This window comes from Paroedura picta, chromosome 11 (genome assembly GCF_049243985.1).
Source record: "Paroedura picta isolate Pp20150507F chromosome 11, Ppicta_v3.0, whole genome shotgun sequence".
In the NCBI taxonomy this organism is placed as follows: Eukaryota; Metazoa; Chordata; class Lepidosauria; order Squamata; family Gekkonidae; genus Paroedura; species Paroedura picta.
Genome location: NC_135379.1, coordinates 20,034,648 through 20,060,020, shown reverse-complemented (window position 1 = coordinate 20,060,020; position 25,373 = coordinate 20,034,648). Strand labels below are relative to the sequence as shown.

Sequence of the window (25,373 nt, the reverse complement as noted above, 5' to 3'; positions counted from 1 at the left end):
TTGCTCATGCCATTCTTTTGTCTCCCATTTTTGGCAGTCAAGCTCAGAGGCCTAAAATGGGAAAAGATAATAGGTTATGATCAATGCTTTTGGACCAGACAGCTAATCTGAACTTAACCAAAAAGTCAATATTTAGCTGAACCTTATCAGCAGAGAAATGTCAAGCGTGAGGTAGACGTGAACACATTTCCAACTGATTTCTCTCACTTTTGCTTCTGTGCTCAAAGCTGAAGGGAAGATTTTCAGCATCAGATAATACAAAACTGCTTTTGGAAGCAAAAGAAATGTAACAAATGGCCAGGGTGCTGCTGTAGATACTCAAGTTTATGAGGCAAAATCCACGTCAAAAATGCATTCTAATCTCTCCTCAAACATTCTGTTGGTTGCCTTCCAGACCATATGTTGCTAGCAGTTGATAGGTACATGCTTGATAGGTACATGCTGCAGGCAATCTTTAAGAGATAGCAAGGGGAAATTGTGAAGTCATAATTCATTGGCAATGCAAAGCAATAAGCTGTGTTGTAATCAAATTTACATTTGAAACAACAATTTTCAGAATTTCAAAATGATGTGTATGGTATGACTCAGTGGCAGAGCATCTCCCAAATTCATTGTCTGGAATTTAAAGAATTCTGTTTAATGCCTGGAATATAAAAATTAGGTAGCGAGTGGCTGAAGCCATTGCCAGTCTGTGCAGATAATACCGGCCTTGACGAACCAAGGGTCTGATTCAGTATAAGAAGAGTTGGGTTTTACACCCTACTTTTCTCTACCCAAAGAATTCTCAAAGTGGTTTACAATCACTTTTCCTTTTGTCTCCCCTCCACAGACACCCAAATGGTTATGTATTGTACCCAATAAATATTTTATTATGAAAGACAATGTGAAACAGAAAGTATTAGACATTATTATGTCACTTGGCATAGGAAGAGGAATACTTCCTTCAACCCAAACAACTCTTTACTGATTAAAACAGAAAATAAGTAGTGTAATTTCCTGGCCGCATTGGTGTATTGCAGATGAATAAGTGTGCTCAGGTTACAAAAAGCAATCATACTTCTGGGTGACAAAGCAAGCAATGCAACCTGCAGACAGTGTGCAATTCTGTATTAATTTGTCAGCCTTATCATTACGCACAGCAGAAGATAAAGGACTAACAATTGATCTGTATTTATGCCAAGATAACATTTCTCAAATAGGTCTCCAATTTCAAGCTCCCAGCTTGGTTTGTGCATGTTTTATGCTTTTTTTTTGTTAAAGAAAAGCCAGTTATATGAACTACAGGGGGAAAAGTCATGCTAAATTTGAACATGACATGGTTGTAGCTTTTCCTTAATGCTAGAGTCAGGGGAAAAATAAGATTTCATCACTACCACTCTGAGCCCTTGACAATATTTTTTAAAATCTCCATTGTACCTGTGGATAAATATTTATACCTGGCAGAGGGTCTTCTTTCCATTGATAATCTTTTACAGTGCAATTGAACAAGGATAGGTGCTAAGTTCTACATCTGGGTAACAAACATGAGAAGCGTGCAAACTGTGTGGGTTATTCTTCTGGGTAGCAGTGTGTGTGAACAAGATGGGTGTTGTATGGGTGGGTATGGGTGGGCTGTAAGTTAAATATGAGCAGTCAGTGTGATGCAGCAGCAAATAAAGGCTAATGTGGTCTTGGGGGTGTATCAACAGAGGCATAACATCCAAATAACAAGACGTCATAGCCCTGCTGTACATTACATTGGTCAGGCCATGCCTGGAATTCTTTGTGCAGTTCTGGGTTCTTCATTTTGAAAAGAATGTGGAAAGAATGGAATAGATGCAGAGGAGTGCAATTGCAAAACTCATAAAATCTATGACTTATACTACAGCTGTCTTTGAAGACAATGCAATCCGTGGGTTGGAGATAATTGTAATGGTAAGAATTGTTTCATTGGAGGAAGTCTGCTTTTAGAGGAATGTTGCTTCTCCAATGGAAGATACCTAGTTTTGCAGAAGGCAACCAGTGGATCCAAGCCACTGTGTCCAAAATGGGCTCTTGCCGTCTACAGGCATATTTGCCCAAAAGCAAGTCCTAATGAGGTCAACAAGAACTTACGACTGAGTATGAGTGTTCAGGACTGCATCCTTTATTAAAGATGTAAGAGGGCCACGTTCACAAACCTATGGGAAGGATTATGCTGTCTAGCTGATGGATTTGTGAACATAGAGTTCCTTCTCCTTATGCCCTACAGTCTTAACACAATTACTTTATTTCAGGTGAAGATCTTGTTTAGACAGAAAAACCTGTTCAAGTCAAAATATCTAGCATAGAACATGAGAGAATGAATACAGGCTGGGGCAGTCTTAGTAATTTGGACCCCAGAATCAAGCAGAAAGTGGATGTGCTGGCCCTCAGAGTGCCCCTGATGGCTTTGTGCTGCTTGAATCTATGGCAGCATGAGGGAATCAGCTGGAAAGTAGTGGTTGATATAGCAGCAGATGACTGGTGGGGGTTCCCATGGTGCCCCCCCCAGCATGGGGCCTGGGGTAGTTGCCCCAGATGGGTAGTGGCTAAGACCACCCCTTGAATGCTGAACAGAATAGTAAGGTAAATTGGATTTGGTATTCTCATCAAGCTAATTCCTGAACCAAAACCAGACTGCAGGATAAAAGAAAGTACCTGCAATTTGGTGTTTACTTTGCAAGGAAAACATCATATCTTCTTAAACGCTTCTCTGGGAGTTCAATTGCCAATACATTCAGAATGAATGTAAACCTTCTGTAAAGTGCCCACTTCAGCTTGGCAATTTTGCACAACCAATAGTACCCTGAGATTGCTAAAGCACAGCATTCACAACAGTCCAAGTTAAAAACATAATCCTATTTTAATCACCAATTTCTAGCTAAACTAGTGATGTTCATCACACAGTCCAGGAACAACACCAGACTCTCCTGTTATTTGAATAGATGTCTTATAGCCCCATGCCTATTGAATTTCATTAACACTCACACTTGAAGGTGAAAAGTACACATAAGAAAGGAATAGGAAACCTCAGTGCATGTGCAGGCAGAAAAGTTTATATTAGTTTAATATGAGCCATCTTCTGTCTTGATCATTAACTCCAAGTTTTAATATACTTCTTATCTTGGCCATGAATCATTTTCTCCTCTTGGTGTGCTGTATGAATTTCACAGTAACAATTACTTTAATTAACATGTCTTTAATAGGCAGATTTTAAAACAAAATTTTACTTATCGGTTTTATTACAATCTAATCTGAAAATCTTTATTAAAAATTCTTGGCCAAAACATTATTTTGAATTAATATTTAATCATTTGCAGACATTTCTCTTCAGGTCATTTATAAAGATATGCAGCAGAAGAAATGTCCAAGACCATGTTGTACAAATATTATCAACGTTAATCAGCACTAGCATTAAACATATTCCGACATGTTGAACAAAAGAAATAGATTGAAGTCAGGCTTCCCCAATCTGTATTATAAACCAATTTCTTTTTATTTTGTACATTATTTAATTTTTACAAATTGGAAATCTTCTCAAAAACTGATGGCAAATGTTGGAGATGCCAAAGAAAACAAAAAACAAAACAAAACTGTAGGATCCTTTTACCACATGTGGTGGACTTGATAAATCATACAAAAAATTGGGTCAAAGTACACTCTGAGATGTAGGACATAATGAAATATAAACTCCCACTGCATGCCAAATTCATGCTATTGAGCTTCATGCCCACAGCTATGCCAAAAAGCTAAGAGAATTATTCTCTACGCTTAGGTGGTGGCATGATTAATAGTGGTACAAAGATTAAAACAAAATTTTGCCTGATACAGAAGTCTGGATGAACAAACTAAAAGATCTTGTCTCAGTAGCTAAAATTATCAAGATTACTCTACAGGGAATCACCCAAAGGTTTTCAGCAGCAATGGGAATTCCTTAAGGTTTATAAAGGAAAACAATTACATCCGGGAGCTGTAGCAGAATAAGCAATAAACTGCAAGAAGGTGTGAATATTAAAGTGAATCTTCTAATAACACAAACTTTTTCTATGTCCTCTTAATCATGTATGCATAAATTGTGGTAACAATAACTAAAATAGAATATTAATTTAAATAATTTAATAATTAAAAATAATTTGGTATTCCACCCAAGGGTGTTGTAATTCACTGTCTAAACTTTTAATTATGGGCTATCCTACAAACAGGGTAGGCTATAACAATTAATAATAATTAATATGAATCAAACCTGGCTAGTCATCTCTCCTTCTTTCTCTTCTAAATCATTGGGGTACAGCACAAGTGGTAAATGTCTAGTACAGTCAGATCTGCAATGACAATACGAGCACCAATGTGAATCAGGAGTTCCCGGTCAGCATTCTCTAAAGAAACAAGGAGAAAAGAAGAAGGGGAATCCAGACAAAAATACTGAAAGAGGAACTGACTAGGGCAGTTTTAACTAGACATGTACCTAGCTGGATAAAATAATTGAATGGAGAGGGCATTCGAACAACATTGGACTGAAAGGGATGAATTTTATTGAATGCAATATAAATGGGAATTTAAACATGTATGACTATTCTGAAAATTAAAAAAAAACTATAAAAAAGAGAAGAATATTAGCAGTATGATCATGTAGCCAGCATGCTGTAGTGTGTAGAGAAGGGGTCCCCAAATGTGGCACGTAAGAGCACCATGGCTCCCAATGATACCATTCCTGCCACCAGTCAAATGTTTTTTAAAAAGCGAGTGGGTCAAGATGGGCTTCTGATTGGCTGTTGGAGATCTAATGGATTGTGCTGATCTTAGAAAATTGCTTTGGCAGCAACTGCCCTCACAATCGCCTTCGTTGTGGGATGGACAGAAAGCTGTCTGTAGATAAGAAAATATTTCAAAGCAATATGTTTTTGTGGTATGCTCCTCTTAGTTCAGATGTTATATCTTTCCTTCAAACATTTATTAGCTGTCTTTCTTCTTAATGGAACTCAGAACAGCTTACCATTTAAATAAAACCCACAAGATAAAATATATACAAATACAAAGCAAATTTTAAAATCAGTTTAGGAATGTCTCAATCAAATGCACGATTGATGGTGGTTCTCCCAAAGTCACATGCATGAGCATTCTGTTCTTCTGGGCTCTCTGATAATGTACTCATAGAATCATAGAGTTGGAAGGGGCCATACAGGCCATCTAGTCCAACGCCCTGCTCAACGCAGGATCAGCCAAAAGCATCTTAAGGCATCCAAGAAAAGTGTGTATCCAACCTTTGCTTGAAGACTGCCAGTGAGGGGGAGCTCACCACCTCCTTAGGCAGCCTATTCCACTGCTGATCTACTCTGACTGTGAATTTCCCCCCCTGATATCTAGCCTATATCGTTGTAGTTCAAACCCATTACTGCATGTCCTCTCCTCTGCAGCCAATGGGAACAGCATCCTGCCCTCCTCCAAGTGACAACCTTTCAAATACTTAAAGAGGGCTATCATGTCCCCTCTCAACCTCCTTTTCTCCAGGCTGAACATTCCCAAGTCCCTCAACCTATCTTCAAAGGGCTTGGTACTCGCATTTCTGTGTTCAAGTGTGCTGCCACTCAAGAACGGTAGGAATGGCGGACAATAGTTTTCAAATTGGATGATGGTGAGGCAGGAGATCCAAGCTTTGGTTCACATGGGATTACGGATGTCAAACACAGTATGTTCTTCTGCCAAACAGGCTTTCTGCCAAGCTTGCAGCATCCGTAATTAACACCAGTGTTAATGATGAGATGAACTCTCTGAAGCGGCCATCCAAAATTATGCATATTGTAGAGATGGGTTTGCCCAGGGTTACAGAAGCATGGATCCCAACTACAGTGTGCTCAGTGTGGGAAACCAGAGAGAAAAATACCAAACTATGAGCCACTTGAACTTTAAACTCCTTATGCCCAGATTTCTTAAAGATGACTATGTGAAGGACTATAAGAGTTTATCATGTAGGCTGAAATGAGACATTTATTGCCCACTGGAAGTATAACCTTAAAGCGGCTATCTGTGTTAGAAGGCACTTTTTACTTGCTCTTCATACTGATTTAAGTGCCAGGTTTTCCAGTAGTCAACAATGTATGGTGCAGTTATCTTCATGAAATATTTTGACTGGGACTTGCATCACCATCCTGTTCCACTAAGTACAAAGGAAAATGATAGCTGCCAGTGGTACGTATTTGCCCTTAAATCAGGGGGTCAAAAGAATCCGAGGCTGCCTCTTGCAACATCTCCAGAAGCACTGGGCTTCTAAGCCAATGCCCTCGGGGGACAGGATTTATGCATCAGCCGCGAGCTTCGGCAAAAACAGCAGGTGGTAGAACAGAACGTAGCCGAACGGTGCCAGCAGCCACCTGGTGGGCTGGACTCGGCTGCCTCGCTTGGCAGGAAGATCAAGGATGCTAGAGTAGGAGGAACTGCTGCAAAGAAGGAAAGGAAAATAAATGTCAGCGGTAGCGAAAGCAAAGACAGAAAAGACAGAACAATATTTTAGCAATACGTATACTTTGAATACAGCTAGGACCAATTTGTGCTAAACCAACACCATTATTAATGCTCACACGCCATCGCCATTACGTGGCTTTAGAGTTCTGCATCAGAGCACATATTTACCGCAAAGAGCTACGAGATTCAGGAGGCATAGCAGTTGTCTTGTGATGCGCAGGTAGAAAAACATATTGCCATTGCACAGTAGACGGTGGTGATGCAGTTTCATTTCCTTGCAGTCGCTTTTGCCCCAGTGCAACAGGGGAGAATCACTTCTTCCCTTAGAGTCATGGATAAATGGGTTAGGTAGTTAAATGACATAGGAGGAGAAGCAATGACTCCCATAAGGCTGTGCTATGCAAAAATCTACATGCCGGAAAATAATGGCCATGGTAAGACCTTTCAGAGCCTCTTGTGGTGCAGAGTGGTAAGGCAGCAGACATGCAATCTGAAAGCTCTGCCCATGAGGCTGGGAGTTTGATCCCAGCAGCTGGCTCAAGGTTGACTCAACCTTCCATCCTTCTGAGGTTGGTAAAATGAGTACCCAGCTTGCTGCTGGGGGGTAAACGGTAATGACTGGGGAAGGCACTGGCAAACCACCCCGTTTTGAGTCTGCCATAAAAACGCTAGAGGGCGTCACCCCAAGCGTCAGACATGACCCAGTACTTGCACAGGGGATACCTTTACCTTTACCTTAAGACCTTTCAAAATAAAACAGAGCTTATTTATAAGCACTAGTTAGTTGATTTGCTAACATTAATTTATAGGAATGAGGAGCAATCCTAGGGGGAAGAATGGGAATCAGTGGGAAATACTGATTATTGTATGAGAATTCATTAAAAGACTCAAGCTCCTGGCCCACAGCAAACTACCTGACTGAAAAAGTGGCTCTCCTTGTCCCTGGCATAAAGAACATTGACATAATTAGCAGTTCATCCTGAGCATTAATGCTAAATTGATTACTGAATTAGAATTTTTTCCAGGAAGTCCAACCATCATGGGCCGGTTCATGAAAAACAGATGAGGTAAAGAAGGAGAATGAGGGATTGCCTGTGTGGATAGTTTTCAGAGTCACCTAGGCAATGGGAACAACGTCAGGTGGCCAATACGATATACCTCAGAAATAACAGAATGAGATTCATTTATCCTACTAAAATATTATATTGTATTTCTTTGGCCCAGTACTGGCTTGTCCATTCTCTGCCACTCTCATTTTGTATACTCTCAATGGTCTCCCATCATGCACATAAATGGTTGGACCCTGCTACTTTCCCCTCTTTTAAAGGAGAAGTCATCTTTACATCAAGGAAACTTATTTAAATGGATAGATTCAAATGGATAGCCGTGTTGGTCTGAAGTAGCACAATAAAATCAGAGTCCAGTAGCACCTTTAAGACCAACAAAGATTTATTCAAGGCATGAGCTTTTGAGTGCAAGCACTCTTCTTCAGACTAAGTTTAGGCTGAGGAAGAGAGTGCTTGCACTCGAAAGCTCACGCCTGGAATAAAACTTTGTTGGTCTTAAAGGTGCTACTGGACTCTGATTTCTTTAAATGGAACAAGGTTCCCTTCCTTCCTTGCTTCGCAGAAGGAAGTCACTGAAGTCATGTGAATGTAAAAACTACTGAATATGTGTAGGCCCAATTCAAGGCAAACTACTTCTTCACCTTTTCCGTGGGTAGGAGCATCACATGAATTGGGAGTGAATCCATGTAGACACACATATATCTCACATTGTTTTATGGAGCATTCAAAGTGGAGGTACTGCTGCTATGGTAAGCATAGGAACCAGACCTTAAAAAAAAATTATGCTAGGGTAGTAAACTGGCCTGGAAAAATACATTCTCAAATGAGGGCAATATTTTATTGACCTATAACTTTAAAATTGCTTTATGAATGCACTTCAAGGTTTGACAACCATTCTTTTCATTTTACTGTAGTTCTGGCAATTTCCTACAAAAAACAGATTTAGGTTTCACAGTTTAAATGCAGCTTTGTAACAGAATGCAGTTAAATGTGCGACGACTGAGAAAAGGAGTGCTTTCATGTCTGCAGACAACTCTGAAATGTTGCGGGTTAAATGGGATGATGCATTTAACTCGCCTGCGATACACTTGCTGTTTAATAAACCCACCATATAATAAATTTTTGCTAGTGTGACATTATACCAAAAAGCCAGATTCATCATCCGGCTTCACTGCTGACCTCCTACTGTGTTTTGCATGGGGAACTGAGCCAGGATGTTACTCTTGGCTTAAAAGTTATTGCATGATACAGGAGACTGAACATTCAGGCTTTGGGTTCTGAGTACCCTGGCACAAGTCAGACAGTCAATATGCAGCCGGGAACATGGAGATACTGTGCAGATAACCGTGTCTTAGCTCAAATGTTATTTATTTTGTTAATCTGTGTTGATAATAAAGGACCTTGCCAAAATGTCGTTCAGGTCTCAATGAAATCATTCTTATTTTCATCTGTGCCTCATTAAAGTCTATTTTATTAGCACTGAGATCCTCTGCATCTATCAGCCAACTTTTACTCTAGGTTGACCAAAAGACGTTTAATAAGATTCAGATGGCATATGAATGGCTGGAGAGAAAGGAAATCCTTGAGATGTGCAGCTCCTGTGCCTGGCACACCACAAAACTGGCGAACTCCATGCCTGCTTTTTGTTGACAGAACATGGTTTGATTCATAGCTAAATTACATTGGAAATCTAAGGGCCCAGACTTAAAGACGGATGTGGAATGAAGGCCTTTTACAGAAGCAATGCATCATGAAGAAAAGAGTGTATTAAACAGTCCCGTTGATGATTGATTCTCAAGAAAAAATATGCTCTTAATTGCATACACTCATCTTGATTAAAAAAACCCACTTGTTTTTCACAAGGTTGTTTTCTTTATGAAATATAAGTTAGATTAAAATGCCCCAGGCCCGCAAAGTGCCTAGCTAACTTTACCATCTCTTTCATATCTTTTACTTGACTTGCGTAACATATTATTGGAAGCTGGATCTAGAATTAGAATGAATTCATTAAAGCAAAGGTGAGCAAAAGGGGAGGGCAGATTATGTTTCTGGGATCAACTTCATCCGTTACAAAAACCTTGGGAACTACGAGTCACAAAAAGGGGGGCTTGGTGGCTGCAACCAGTCAAAAAAAAAAAAAGATGGCAGCTTAGTGAGTGAAGCCAGCCCCTAAGGCATGGGTCAGTGTGTGGAGCCAGTTTTACAAAAATGGTAGTTTTATTTATTTATTTATTTATTTATTGTATTTCTATACCGCCCTCCCCAAAGGCTCAGGGCGGTTTACAGGAAACAACAAAACAGTACAGGTAACATCATTCAAGTAACAGTAAGGTGGCAACAACAACAATAACAACATTTACATAATAACAATAACAACAATAACATTAAAGGAAGGTGAAACTGCAACTGCAAGGGCCTTAGCTCAACTTGTTAATTGTCCAAGTTGAGCAGGACCTCACAATTTTTACAAAATTGTAAAGTGTTTCCAAGGAGGTCTGTAGTAGGGTTGGGTGCTTCGGCGCCCAAAGTGGTCGTCCCGCCGCAGCCAGCGCTGAGGTGGAACGTCCATTTTGGGTGCTGAAGCACCTAATCCTAGTCTGTAGTGCTTGTATGGGAAACTGTTCCTCAACTGTTTCCTCAGAGCACCTCCTTCTTCCGTCAGTTTCCCTGAAATGGGAAAATATATTGTTACCTCACCTGACAACAAAGCTTTTACTGTACTCTCAAGCTTCATTTCCTAATGAATACTACACTAATTAAGCCCTCGACTCATACTAAAAAATTGCCACTATATTTTCTTAAGTGGTAGAACTGTTTTAAACTCCATCCAGGCATTATTTTTTTCCTCCACACTTTACCAAGGGATTGAACAAGTGCAATAAAAATGTTATCTATCAGGGGTTCAGTCTTCAAAATATAAACCGCTATACTGAAAAAATTAATCCTTTTCATTAAAATTCAAACCATTATAAAGCTACAAAATTTAACGTTTGGGTCTTACATTACAGCTGTTGGAAAATATCCATTGTACACACTGGAGCAGTAAAACCTTCATCTTTGGTGGTCAGGATTTTTAAAAAAATCTTTAGCAAGAGTTGAATCATTGGATCCGAGGGAAAAAACATTAAGATCTGTCATTATAAAGGACTGGTCGACTATTCCTTCCTCAAGTTTTGGAAAGCTTAGCTCGTTTACACAGAACATGTACACTGAGGGATCGTTCTGGGTGGTTGCTTGTGTGTGTCATTTCTAAATTGCTTTCAGGACCTAGACAGAATCAAATAGCCCCAGAACACATACGCTCATTGTGTAGTGTTTAAACTAATGGTCTAGAAACATTCTTGTACTTTGGAGCTTCTTTCTACATAGTGAAATCCTCACCACTAGACTTTTCAGAAATTCATAGCTCTTTGACCTGCCACTTGTGTCTCTTCTGACCACTGTTCCCCAATGTGGTACCCACCCCACAGTTCAGGACAGTGGGCAAGGTCAATGCATGGTGTGGCTTCTGGTTGGCAGGTGGCTCCCATCTTGAAACTGGAGGAAATGGAAGCTGAGCAAGCTGTAAGTCTCCCTGAGCAGCAGAGCTTGTGCCAAGGATGATGGTAAAGGGCCCATCCTCTTCAGCAATGATCCATCTGTGAGAGTTCAGTCAATTGTCATCAATAAACAGACATCGCTTGATGAAAATCTTTTATTGAAAGAACAACAGTGCTCACATCTCTATTTTCTTGCTAAAACTTATGCCCCTGGGCTTCATACCCCCTGCGACCTGCCCCCCCCAATGCTAGTTTGGGAGTGAAATTCCAGGTGCTGTCCCTCTTTACCCAAAGCCCAAAGTTGTCTCCTAGCAGGTACCCCTAAAGGCAAGGGAGAGATAACATATTCCCACAGCATCAAAGTCTGGAAGACTGGAAAACAGGAGGCCCAAAAACTAGCTACACTTGACGCCTACAACAGATCAAAAGGCATTGACAGGAGGACACAAACAAATGGCAGGCTCAGGCAGGGATGAAAATACATGGCAAAAGCTGTGATTAACATAGTTAATCACCATCCTTTTCTCCAGCTTCTGCAATATCATACTAACACCCACATGGCTGCCAAGAGAGGAGCAAGCTAGCTGCAGAGAAGAGAGTACAAGCACGGCCATGGCAGCACCCAGGAGAACAGGAAACTGGCTACAGTGAAACAGTGTCAGGTTTGCTTGCCTTGTTCCATGAATAACCTGTTCTGGGCACCTTGGCAATGTCATTCTCTTGCCTGAGCTGCTGTACTGAGAACAGAGCAAGCAGACAAAGGGGCATGCCCTTCCATTCATTCCAGATATACAAAGGCTGGCTAAAGTTCAACAGAGGTGGGGGAAAACACTTTAAGTGTTCAGAGCTGCCTGGGTAATCTAAAAGATTTTAGTTATATATTTACTATTAATAGTGACATTATTGTATGTGTGTGTTTGGGAGGGGAAACGACATACCATAGTCATGTGGCTCTTTTGGTCGATGATAATCATGAATGAAGAGCCTCTTGTGGCGCAGAGTGGTAAGGCAGCCGTCTGAAAGCTTTGCCCATGAGGCTGGGAGTTCGATCCCAGCAGCCGGCTCAAGGTTGACTCAGCCTTCCATCCTTCCGAGGTCGGTAAAATGAGTACCCAGCTTGCTGGGGGGTAAACAGTGATGACTGGGGAAGGCACTGGCAAACCACCCCGTATTGAGTCTGCCATGAAAACGCTAGAGGGCGTCACCCCAAGGGTCAGACATGACTCGGTGCTTTGCACAGGGGATACCTTTACCTTTACCTTTAATCATGAATGAGGTTCTTCACTGTCGTAGAACAACTCATTCTGTAGAAACTGTCTGTTAAATATATAAGGTGCCTCTGTTGAAAAGGGGCTGATGCAAGAGCTGATAGGAAAGTTCTGTCAGTGAGTGCATCTTCTCATGCACAAATCCTTACTTGCCCTGTACTCATTGAATCATGAATGTCCACGTGAGAACTCGCTTGAAGTCAGAATGGAAAATGTCCTGTAGAAATTATATCCCATTCCTGAAAACGTGAAGATTGTGACTTCTTTTGGCCTATAAAAAGGTCTTGAAAAAAAAATCAATCCAGTCAGGATATGATGAGCCACAAAGAAGTATTTGTAAAAACCGTCGTTCCTCCCCACAATGAGCTCATGATGACTTCATCACACAACCACGCTGTTAAAAGATGGTCATGTGAATAGTTGTTCAGAAATTCCAGCTAAGCGACACAAAGGGACCATTGCATCAAATGTCCTTCAAAAAAATCACACAAGTGCTCTATAATTCAAATAAACCAAAGCATTAGGATTTAAGCCAATGTAGTTGCAATAATATCAGGGAAATTTAAAAGTGATCAGGCAATTTAATCTAAATTGGCTGTTTTACATGTGCATCCGTAATTGCTTCTCTAACAACTTGGATGTTTGAGATTTCAATCTGAAAAGCTGATAGAGAAACTGTCACATGTGCAACAGTTTTGGGATAACAAAATGCATCACAAACTATCATGATTCTTCTCATTGTACAATATATATTTGTGTCCACAGTGTAAAAGTTGGTGACACAAGTCTCCATGATTATTCTCATTTTACAGACCAGAGATTATCCAAGCTATCCCTGACTCAGAACTTTAAGCTAGATCTACTACCAAATAGTTTGCTGAATTTTCTTTTCTTCCTGTTTCTGTCTTGAGTAACACTACTCATGTATATGCTCGGAAAACAATAATATACATTGTTTGAGGGATCGTGAGAAAAGACAAAAGGCTTTAAAGATTTGGCCGTGTTGGTGATTTTTTCATGGTACTGAGACACTAGCGAGGTCTGTGGCCTGGAATGGCACATATCTATATCCCGATATTTACCTGTTTTTTAAAAATTCTCTGCATTTCCCATTGAGGCCCATATTACACAATTATAAAATAGTGCACTAAAGATTAGTACAATGCATACAATAAACTGTGCAATAAAGTGGATTACCCAATTAATGAACAATAAAATAAAGATAATATATATCCAGTAAACATCATTATATGTGGGAAAGTGCATGAGTGTGTGGGACTGCCTACAATTTTTCACTGGCAATTAACAATTTAAGAGAATTGACAGTTAAGACTATTCTTTTTATAAAAATGCCTTCTTGAACAATTACACATTCAGTTAAAAAACTGAGGTACCGAGTTGTCCAGACCTTATCATTAGGCAGGCCTTTCCACTAGGGGGGAGCCATAACCAAATGTTTAGGTACGGACAGTTGTTGTTTACAGGGTCGCACTTCCATAAAATTTTACTCATGTAAGGGAAGCTGTCTTGGTGGAGTGCATTGAAAGATGGAATTGAGTTTGCCAACCTCCAGGTGAGCCTGGAGATCTTCTGCAGGTACAACTACAGAGATGAGCTCCCCTGGAGAAAATGGTGGCTCTGGAGGCCAGACTCTATGGCATTATACTCTGCCAAGTTCCCTCCTCTCCCCAAACCCCACTCTTTCTAGGCTTCACCACAAGCCTCCATGAATTTCCCAACCTGGAGTTGGCAACTCTAGAGGCAGCTCTATAAATCTGTGGCCTAAACCATGAAAGGCTTCGTAGGTAGTAACCAGTGCTTTGAATTGAACCCATAAAGTATTTGTTAACCAATAAGTGTAATGCTCATGTTCTGTATAGCTCCTGATAATTAATGAGAAGCAGCATTTTGTACCAGAGTTTATGCCTTTCCAGACAGACCCATGTAGAGTGCATTACAATAGTCTAGCCTCAAAGTTACTGTGACATGTGAATGCCAGGTGAAGGAAGGGATGTGATTAAAAGGCCTCTTCCCAATGCTTGTGTGTAATTCCCATTGAAACAAATGAAAGCATCACAGAATCCATGGCGATGCAATGAAAATTTGAACTGTCTACTAGCCCTTAATGTTTGATGATCAGAAGAGGTTAAATGAACATGATAGCCATGGAAATCTCTTCAGCCTTAATGTTTTCTCCTTACTTTCCATTGCTGTATCGAATGTTCTTGTGACAGAAAAGAATGAACTAACATCAAAAGTACCTTTTAACTCTACAAATTCTTTCTAAATTTCCTTACATTTATAGGCAATGCAAATGGCTTTCTATCTTTTAAGCAGGCACAAGGATCAGTGTCAGATACAAAAAAAATATTTTGAATGGTTTAATAAAATATGCCAGTGAATTGTAGGACCCATGGAAAATTATGTGTGAATGCAACACCATAACATTAATTACACATTTCTGATTTTTCCCTGTCCTTGGTAGCTTCAGTGCTGGAAAGCATAAGTGTTATGAGTACATGGTTTCTTTATTCTTAGATGATGAGTTTGGATCCCAGCCTTCCATTTTGCTAATGGAGGAACCTCATGGTGGGAGAAGGAGCCTTCCAAGGATGGAAGAAGAAGAGTTGGTTCTTATATGCTGCTTTCCCTGAAGGAGTCTCAAAGCATCTTACAGTCTTTCCTCTCCCCACAACAGAACAGCTTTATCAGTGCCGTGGTGAGCCCAAGGTCACCCAGCTGGCTGCATGTGGGGGAGTGCAGAATTGAACCAGATTAGAAGTCCACACTTGCCAGATTAGAAGTCCACACTCCTAACCACTAACCACTACACCAAACTGGCTCTCTTCATTTGGAGCAAGGCTCCTGTAGTGCAGCATGGTTCCACAATAATCGGGACAAAACGTTTACATCCCATGCAATGTTTTAGAGAGTCAAACCTGGTAAACTACTATATTCTCAAATACTCTTCAATGACTTGGGAAGACTGTGCACGGTAGACCTCTCTAGGGGAAAGCATTCCATAATTCTTTCCAAGCTAGCCTTGTGCCAAGTGACTGCATACCCTTGCTATGATGCCGTGTGCGACTTACTGTAAGTAGGCTCCTATTATGTAATTTTTGTACTGCTTAGTGCAACATGTTAATACATCATGTTAATGAAACCACAGATTTCTAATGTCACTGAAGTTTGCCTTGAACAAATAAATTTACTGTTGTTCTGAAGATAGAAGAGCTTTGAAGTGCGGTGCTCTCTGCTTTGAGATTAGGGATGAGCACAAGCCTGGTTCTGTTTGTGGTTTGTGGTGTGCCGCGAACCATCACAAACTTTTAGGGGTTAGAGGTTCATGATGCAGCAGAACAGCCCCTCAATGAGTAGACACACCAAAGTCACAGAGTATCTTTGGCTGAGGATTGGATTTAGGAAGTATGAATTACCGCCTCCCCCCCCCCCCCAAAGAAGGTGCTTCCAGAAAATTCTTTCTGGGAAACTGACAGGTTCAGGTTCAGGAGCATATAGATCAGAACCTGTGCAAACTATGGGTGTCAAACTCACTGGTGCCCTCCCTTGGATGCTCCTCTACATGCTTTCCCTAGCAGGGCATCAGCAGTGGTCTTGGAGCTCCCTTCCTTTGATCTGTTCCTGGGGCTCTCCACAGAGGTGAAAGAGTTGTTAGCACTGCCCAGAGACATCAGCAGTTGCTAACCCTCTTTGGAGAGGACGACTCTGACAGCAGTGATTTAGAGGATGGAGGGGAAACATCCTTCCAGTCCTCAGATGCAAAAGAGTTGTTAGTACAGTGCCGAGTCACCAGCATTTGCTAATACTCTTTGGAGAGGAGGACTAGCACCAGTGATTCAGAAGGTGGGTGGAAAGCATTCTCCCCTTCCACATCCCATCTCCCTGATGCTGCTCTCACTTTGAGTACACTCCTCTGGGGCCCCTTCAGGCCCAGTGGCAGAAAGCAGTTGTCACTCCTAGAGAGGCATAACCCCCCAGGCACTTGCAAAGAGTACACCCGGCCATGTTGCTGCTGCTGGAGGAAAGAGGGACAGTCGGCAGGAGGAAGAAGAGGCCCACTTCCTCTCAGCAGGGAGAAGTGGAGGGGGAGTAGGAGGCCCCTTCAAGAAAGACTTTCCACACTTGGGAGTGCCATGAGCAGGATCTAAATTCCATGGCTACATGGTCACGGACACCTGAAGAAAACCAGGTTCAAATCCCTACTCTCCCATGGAAGCTTGCTGTGTGACCGTGGGCCTGTTACACTCAATCAGCCTAAGACAAGGGTAGTCAAACTGGGGCCCTCCAGATGTCCATGGACCACAATTCCCATGAGCCCATGGACATCTGGAGGGCCCCAGTTTGACTACCCCTGGCCTAAGAGTTGTTGTGAGGATAAAATGGAGCAAGGGAGAATGTTGTAAGCCACTTTGGGCCCTCACTGCAGAGAAAACTAAGGTCCAAATGAATTAAATGTACAAATAAATAGGGACTCTAAAGGTTTAAGTCTACATAGAATTTGCATAGTCATCTAATAACAATGGAAACCAACAGTACAACATTGCAAATGTCAGATTTTTAAAAGCTTATATACATTTTCTTCCTGAATTTGTTTTCTGCATCTGCAAATTTTTCAAGGGCAGTCATCAGACTTTATTTCACAATAGTTAGTGAATGAGCCCACACAACTACATGCCTTGCAAAGCTGAAAAAGGCGTGCCCTGAGAACCCCCAAAGAGAGGCTGTTGCTGTAATGTCAACTGTCTGAGATCATACCTATAAAGGGCATGGCAACATTAGGAAGAAAAACAAAAAATCTGGATCCGTACTTTAAAAAACTCCCACAGGAAACTGAAAACATATTTGTGTATACATCTTGCCTGAAATTAGCAGTAGATAGTTTTATTGGGTTTTTGGAGACCAAAATCAATGTTTTTAGCTGTCTGGAGCTTTTGGCTGGACTGCTGACAACTTAAATATTTATCTTGATGAGAGGTTGTGACGTGAAGTACAAAGGGTGAAAGGGTTTACATTTTCCCAATTCTTATATTTCCAGAAACACATGAATCATCTGCCGCAGACTGATAGTGCCTGGGTGCAGTCAATGAAGCAACTGGCAGATTCAACCACATAACCTGCCTCAGGCAAGACACCATCCAAGCAGAATTAAAGAAGGATGTAAATTCCAGTCATTGCTATCACCAAGTACTTCACCTAGAAAAATACTTGCTCTAAAACCGAAGCTCTGAAAGAATGAAACGCATCCAGTAAACAAATGGGTCAAGTGGCGACAATGCCTAAATTTGCTGTATAATGACTGAGGGCATTGCTGCACATCGCTAAAAATAGCGTTACACCAGCTGAGTGGCGTAGCGCTAAAGATTATCATATCTCCGGCCATTCTTCACCTTCTTGCTGTCTCGCTACAGTCTGCCACATTTTCATGCTTCTTACACTTCGCATGCCTGCTTGAAATGGTGGAAGAAAGCAACGCGCTTAACAGGCGACTCTCTTCTGCTTGTCAATCAAGCCAGGCAGCCAATCCCCTTCTGATAATTTCAGGGTTTTTTTTTTTTGCATTTCCAGGGGCCTGGAGAAGCGGGGGTTTGTGGTACAGTCTCCAAAATTTCCGCGTAGCTCTGGAACACTCTTTCCTGTCTCCCCTCCGAATTTCAAAAGTATTGGTCCATAGGGACCATGCATTCTATCCTATGGAGAGATGGGGGCATCCACTTCAGGAGCCCCTAGAAGCTGACCCCTTGGACCAGGGGTAGTCAAACTGTGGCCCTCCAGATGTCCATGGACTACAATTCCCACGAGCCCCTGCCAGCAAATGCTGGCAGGGGCTCATGGGAATTGTAGTCCATGGACATCTGGAGGGCCACAGTTTGACTACCCCTGCCTTGGACCAATCCTTTTGAAAATCAGAGGAGAGTCAGGAAAGAGCCTCCCCCCCCCTCAAAAAAAAACTGTCCCCAGGAGAAGGGAGAGGGAGGTTGGTGTGAGGGCGAGAACTGGAGGCAGAAATAGCAGTACTTCAGCTCCTTATTTCATATGTTTCACTGTTGGAATCTAAGCATAATAAAAATAAATATATATCATTTGTAATGTGTGTATTGATATATATATATATATATATATTATATATATATATATATATATATATATGTATGTATGTATGTATGTATGTATGTATGTATGTATGTATGTATGTACGTACGTATGTATGTTTGTGTTTGTTTGTTTGTTTGTTTCTCTGTTTTGATACTTTACAATCTTTAATGACTCAAACCCTATGCAGTGCAGTCCTCCCAAATGACCTATATGGTTGTCAGGTTTCATTGGGGACAGCAAGGGGAATATCACCACATGGGAGAACTTGTTTCCATATGTGCAGACAAATGGACTCTTGTATCAGAAATTTTAAAAAGAGGTACGATGATAGAACCCAAGTGCAGACATACACTTGTAGTCTTAAAACAAAAAGGGAAAAAATAAATTATTTTGCTCTATGGATGCTTTTTAAGTGTACTCCTGTGCTCAGAAACAGGATGACGACAACAACAACAACAAAACACACACCCAAGTCCCTGGCCTTCTCACAGCCTCTAACTCTCCTCCTTTAAAAATTAGTAAATCATCAGTTTTGCTGCAGAGCAGTAATTAGTTGCTTTCAAGTCACCATAAATAAATGTGCCATGAATCATACGAAAAACAGCCAAATATATACCCAGATGAATTATATGTACATTGTGACAGTAATGGGTTTTAATCCAAGGTACGGTAGGAAACCTACACAGCTACCTCCCATGCCTTTCAAGTACAAATGTCATGAAATTTTCAACAGCTTCTCATGTCCTGCATCACAATTTCTCAGGCAGAAACGGCAAAGCCTAAATCAGGAAAGGAAAGCTTTAAAAAATGAACAGAACTGCCCTTAGGACACCTGAAAATTGCTTGCATTTGCTAGCAACTCCATTCTAACTGAGCTGCATGTGAAATGTTTGCAGTGCCATGCAAAAGTGGCTGGGGAATTATGCAAATAAGATTTAGTATTTTAGAGAAAGCAATTATGCTTGGATTGGTCAGTGGAAAAAGGAAACCAGGCCAATAAAGGGCACAGTAGTTTAACGCGATCAAAGTGGACACTGGCCAGAACATTGCACGGTTGAGGGAGGCAGTGCGGGGTTGGGGATTGTGGCAGCAGCTGTGTCATGGGATTGCCAAGAGTCAGACATGGCTGAATGGCTGACAACCACCACAGCAATCTTGGTCTTTTGTTTTGTTTTATCTCATCACAATTTGTGAAGGAATGATGTACTTTTCAAGACATTTTTAGAAAGCCATCTCTGGTTAAGGCCTGATCTTACCTTAAATTTAGCAGACATAGACCAATAGAAAATTTCTCTTAGAGCAGGGATCCCCAACATTTTTTACTCTGCAGGCACCATGTAAAGTCTAAGGGCGTGACTACAAAATTCAGTAGGAGTTGAAGCCAACCACAAAATGTCAGCCACAAGAGCTGGAGCCAAACATAAAATGGCTGCAAAAAGTAGTGGATCCAAGCACAAAATGTCAGGGAGGGATGTCATACATAACTCTAAAAGCACGACTGCAGAAATTCTGTTCAACAGGATACATTTTTTAATAAACATATGCTTACTTTCAGCCACGCCATGAAGATCCTTGTTCTATGGTGGCAGCGGCTCCCTAAACAACATTTTAAAAATCTACTAAGTTAATAAGATATCCGATGGAAAATCAGTAGCCCTCTTAAGCAAAAGCTCCACCTGGCCAAGCCCACTTTCTAAAAATATCTGATTCCAAGGTGGCATATCCTGTGAAGTGGGAACTGATCACGGGAGGTTTTGGCCTCTCACATGCCTTATTTTACAAATTATAAAGAAGACCTATCTCCATAGGGGGTATTTACAGACCATACAAAGGTTGGTTTGCCTCAAGCTCAGCATCAGCTATCAGTTGCAGAGGAAAGAGGAACATCACCCAGGAGTGTTTTAAGGATTTGCGGAGCCCATAGCATCAGAGCCAGTTTAAGGATTTGTGGGGCCCTAGCAGAGTACAATTGTGGTGGGGGCAACCAGACTGAGGGCAGAGGGCCCCCCCACAGTGGAAAGGGGTGTCACTCCAAGTGTCATTAAATAGGGAAAAGAGGGGTGGAGACAGGCTACAGCCCTGATCCATGGTGGGGGGAGGCACCGTGCAGGGCCCCTGGAAGTGCGGACCCTGTAGCACATGCTACTTGTGCTACATAGATAAACTGGCCTTGGCACTACCAGAGGAGAGATGATGCAACTGCCACAGGCTTGAGGTAGGGCTTGGAATGTGTAAAAGTATGGGAGAAAAGTTCTTTAGTGTGGCCTCAACATGTTTCCCGTGTGCCCTGACCTGCTGTTGTAGTCGTGCTTTTTGGAAAACTGACCTTGGCCTGCTCAGGCAATCCTTGTGCAATTTATAAACTCTTGTTTCTTAAACTCTGGCATCCTGCCTCTGGTAGCTCCGGTTGAGCAACAAAATATATCTAAAATACTAATTCTTATTATTCAGTGCACATTAAGAAGATTAAAAACAACAGTAAAGCATAGAAAGCCAAGTCTGTGCAATATTGCACATACATTCTCAACAGCTGTGCATGGTATAACCATAGAGCAAAGAGTTTGTTCATGGTGATGATGTAGTCAGCAGGAAATGTAATTTTTAGTCAACAAGAAATGTGAGTTTTTATGTACTTTCTAAAACCAGACAAAGCAAACCGGTAGAGGAACATCTTACTTTATATTGGGGAGAGAGTGGTGGAATGTCTGATGAATATTTTCATTCCAAGAACCCAACATTTCTTTTTAGGTATTTGTAAACAAATGACCAGATTAAGGAATACAGGACTCGTTGCTGTCAAATACGAACAAGCTCAATTCATTTTTTAAATCTGCAAAAATGTTATACACGTTCCCCCAAACAGCAAAGATTTCCCTTGCAAATGTTATCATAGACTGTAGTCCTACATAACTATGTATGTCAAAAGGTCTTTCCTGTTCTTATTCTGAGGCAATGATAACTATCTCCATCTATGGAGAATAGGTTGGAAAGCAAAAATCCGTCTGAATATTTAGAGAACAAAACCTTCCGGAGAAAGAGGGAGAGAGAGAGAGAGAAAGAGAGAGAGCTGTGAATAACTGTACTGTACAGAGAAAAGCAAGGACTATTACACAGTTAACGTTTTGATAAAAGAAACATGCTTTAAGGATTCTCAGCAGGTTTATATCAAAGCTGTACAAAAATCTACATCTGGGAAGAAGCATCGCCATTGTTAAGGGTATCCCTGGAGTGAACACTTATAAACTTACTGTCACAGACAGAGAAGCCACCAAGGAGCGATCCTGTACCTGAAACTAACCTAAACGGATACTTACATTTATTTGGTAATAAACACAGCAGTGCCAGGAGCAAGGTCAGCACAAGTTTTTTTTAAAAAATATAATAAAATAAAATAAAATGGCTTATGTCCCAGAGGGTGTCTGGCTGAGGAATAATGAAAGGGAAAGACATAATAGAACATTTATTTATTTATTTATTTGCTTGCTTGCTTACTTATATCCTGCTCTTCTCACCATTATGGGACACCAAGCAGCTTACAATACTGTTCTCCACTTCACCATTTTATGCTTTCAGGAAAAACCCTGTGAGGTAGCTTAGAAGAAGTGTTGGTTCTTATACGTCGCTTTTCTCTACCCGAAGGAATCTCAAAGCACCTTACAGTCCCCTTTCCTCTCCCCACAACAGAATCCCTGTGAGGTGGGTAAGGATGAGAGAGCCCTGATATAACTGGTCAGTCAGAACAGCTTTATCAGTGCCCAGTGGTGAACTGAAGGTCACCCAGCTGGCTGCATGTGGGGGAGTGTGGAATCAAACCTGGCTTGCCAGATTAGAAGTTGGCACCCCTAACCTAAAGTGACCAGAAATCTGGGGCCACAAGGTGGGACATGCTGCCGCCGTGGTGGCAGCGGCAGTGGCAGGCCCTCCCTCCCTCCCCGACTGGCCTCAGAAGGGCAGTGGCAGGGCGACGGCGACAGCGGCAGTGGTGGTGGTGGCGGCTCATGGTGGTATAAGAACACCAGAGAACAATCTAAAATAATCCTGTGTTCAAGTAGAACTGCTTATTCAGAATCTACTCTGGGAGATTCAAGGCAAAGCTGTAAAGCGGTGGAATTGCTACCGTCACAAACTTTGTTTGAATTTCAACTTTATTTACTCCTGTGTCCTTCAGATGACAAGGCAACAGATGACTGCTGCATGAAAACAATATGGATATTAATAGAATTCAAGTGTTGAGAGTGCTTGTCTTGAACAGACCCTTAATTTCTAGCAATGTTTGATTAAAATAAATATAAAAGATCATGACTGGAGAAGTACTGAGACATTCTACCAGGTGGGCATGTGGAAGGGAGCAAGGGTCAGTTTCGAAGCCATTTTTTGCTTAGCAGGCATATACTATAGTTTTTGTGTGTGCACGCAAGACCGTGTAAACTTTAATGATGTAACACGTCCAGCAGCTTGAATCCAGCCAACACTTCTCCTCATAAGAAACCCTGCTGAATGAAGACATGAAGAAATGCTAAACAGCATGGAAATCAGTGACAGGAGATAAGTAATTCAAGTAGTAGGAAATAAAATCTGCAAAAATGGGATTTTAGAGTTGTAAAGGAATATGATTATGGAAATGCAGGGCTCAGTGCCAGAAAGGAGAAGTAATGGCAAAACATTCCTTCCCCCAGTTTTGCCATCTGCAGTTCTTCTGCAGCAAAAAAAAAAAAAGGGGGGGGGGAGGAGAAAGAAAAAAGAAAAAAAGGATCAAGAGAGATTTTCACATTCTAGCTTGCATTGGAATGCTAATATCTCTGCATTTTCTCTAAAATGTCATTTGGGGAGGGAACAAAAAAAAAAGAAAACCTTCTTCCCCAGTCTGGCAGAATCTCTTTTGACGTCTTCATTCCTCTCTTGTCATGCTCCTGCCTGTGTGAGGATAAATGTGCAGCAACTGGAGAAGTGAGATAAATAGCATAAGGAGAAATCATTATGAAACACAGAGCTCGAGCGCTCCATTTGCCAAAAACTCACCAGTCATAAAGTCTGACCAGGCCTGGAAATAAAAAAAAATTCTTCAAGTATGAATATAGGATCCCCACAGACCATTTCACATGCCTTTTCCACAATGATGACTATGAAAGGAAGGCGAGCATCTGACACTTAATGCCAGGCTGGCTGAAAAACCATCGGATAGACCCCTCGTGCAGTTAAATATCAGAATACATGGATTTCATTTATGCATACTGATTTTCTATACCAAGTAATAAATGGAAATGGATGGAGACTGGGGTGGCCATCTGTGTCCGGAAGAGACAGTGACCTGTGAGAAGCCAAACACTGTCCCTATATGGTTATACAGAGGGGAAACAAACCTGTAAAATGGAGCTCTTCCACTAGGTCTATGGTTGAGGCTGGGATTGGCAAGGAAGAACACTGCCCCCCTGGGGGGTTTGAAGTAGTCATCATCACCCCCCATCCCCCAATGCCCTTGCTCGGGTAGGGGAGAGTGGTATTTTCCGCTGTGTTGGGTATTTTTATAGTCTTTTAACGGGGGTTTTAATAGGGGATTTTGAGACTATTGTTACCTGCCACGAGCCTGTAGGGAGTGGTAGGAAATAAATCGAATAATAATAATAATAATAATAATAATAATAATAATAATAATAATAATAATAATAATAATAATAATAATAATTTGGAGGCATTCTGGTTCTTTGTGCTGGACAGATTTATTGCGATTTAATAATTGCAGCTACTATTACATTGGAATGGTAATTCTGTTCTGAGCTGTGAGGAGTTTCATAGGAACCTAGTAGGGCAAATGGAAATAGCCCCTCATTCCATACAGATATCCTGAGAACAGACTACTACAAACTGCATTATGTGGGGCGCCTCATATGTCTTGGTTTATATTGAATGCAGTGCTCTACAGCATGAAAGATGTGCCTTGCCAGGGTTGTACTGCAGCAATTTGCAGTACAAGAAAATTACATGGAAGTGCACTAGATTTGGCTGAATATTAGGAGAAAGTAAGAGCTGTTCAATACTGGAACAGCAGACTGCCTTGCCTTGGGAAATGGAGCACTCTCCATCTTTTAGAAGCCCTTCAGCAGAGGACGGATCTGTTGTGGATGCTGTGGTTGCATTGAGCAGAGAACTAGATGTTTTCCAAGTAGGGTTGTGCATGGCGGCATCCAAATCGGCTGTTCTAGGCCGACAGTGCCATGCTGGAAGGGAAGCACGGGCGCCAGTGTGTAACTCGGCACACGCACGCAGGCTCCTGGAACAGCCGATTTGGACACTTCCGTGCACAACTCTATAAGCCACCTCCCACTATACAACTGATACCTTTAACTGGAAACAAACCTGGAACATTGAACAAAAATAATGCTTCATCACTGAACGTTGGCCCCGTTCTTTGGGGAAGATATGATGCTAGGATTACATGTTTGGATTTCAGTACCAGCAGTGTTGGCATTTGCATGCTGGTACTGAACTCCAGCCTAGTGCCATTCGGATCCGGATTATGACACACAGCTAGAAACAGCTTCTTTGGGGTGAAGAGACAGCCATGTCTCCATCGATCAAAGCTACTTGCCGTGGAGCTTTCTAGAACATGAAATTTGAAATCGAGTTGGAGTCAAACACTGGCTGGGTATAAATGTACCAAGAGCACAACAGTTTCCTGGAGAGCAGGACCTGACCTGGATGTTTTCACCGTTCTTACAGGGAACAGGACGGACTTATAGTGCTAAAGCTGAAGCTGATCCTTACTGCCACTTGCAGCGCCTAAGGCAAGGAATGTAATGACAAATATTCACTGATGTGCCTTAAAAATGAAATACAGCTATGCCATTGTTTGCCATTTTTACTATTCCTTTCAAGAAAATACCAGCACGCTTGAACTCGGGTGCCTATTTTTCATGTCAGTACAGGTA

The 25,373-nt window shown here is 41.5% G+C and overlaps 1 long non-coding RNA gene across 1 annotated transcript in view; it reads left to right on the top strand.

Annotated features, from left to right (window-relative positions):
• LOC143820143 (uncharacterized) overlaps positions 1-18,096 on the top strand; it is a 36,594-nt gene extending 18,498 nt beyond the window's left edge. The window contains exon 3 of the long non-coding RNA XR_013225255.1: positions 17,390-18,096. This is a non-coding gene — a long non-coding RNA (uncharacterized LOC143820143). The remainder of the gene's footprint in view (positions 1-17,389) is intronic.
• Positions 18,097-25,373: the final 7,277 nt, after the last annotated feature.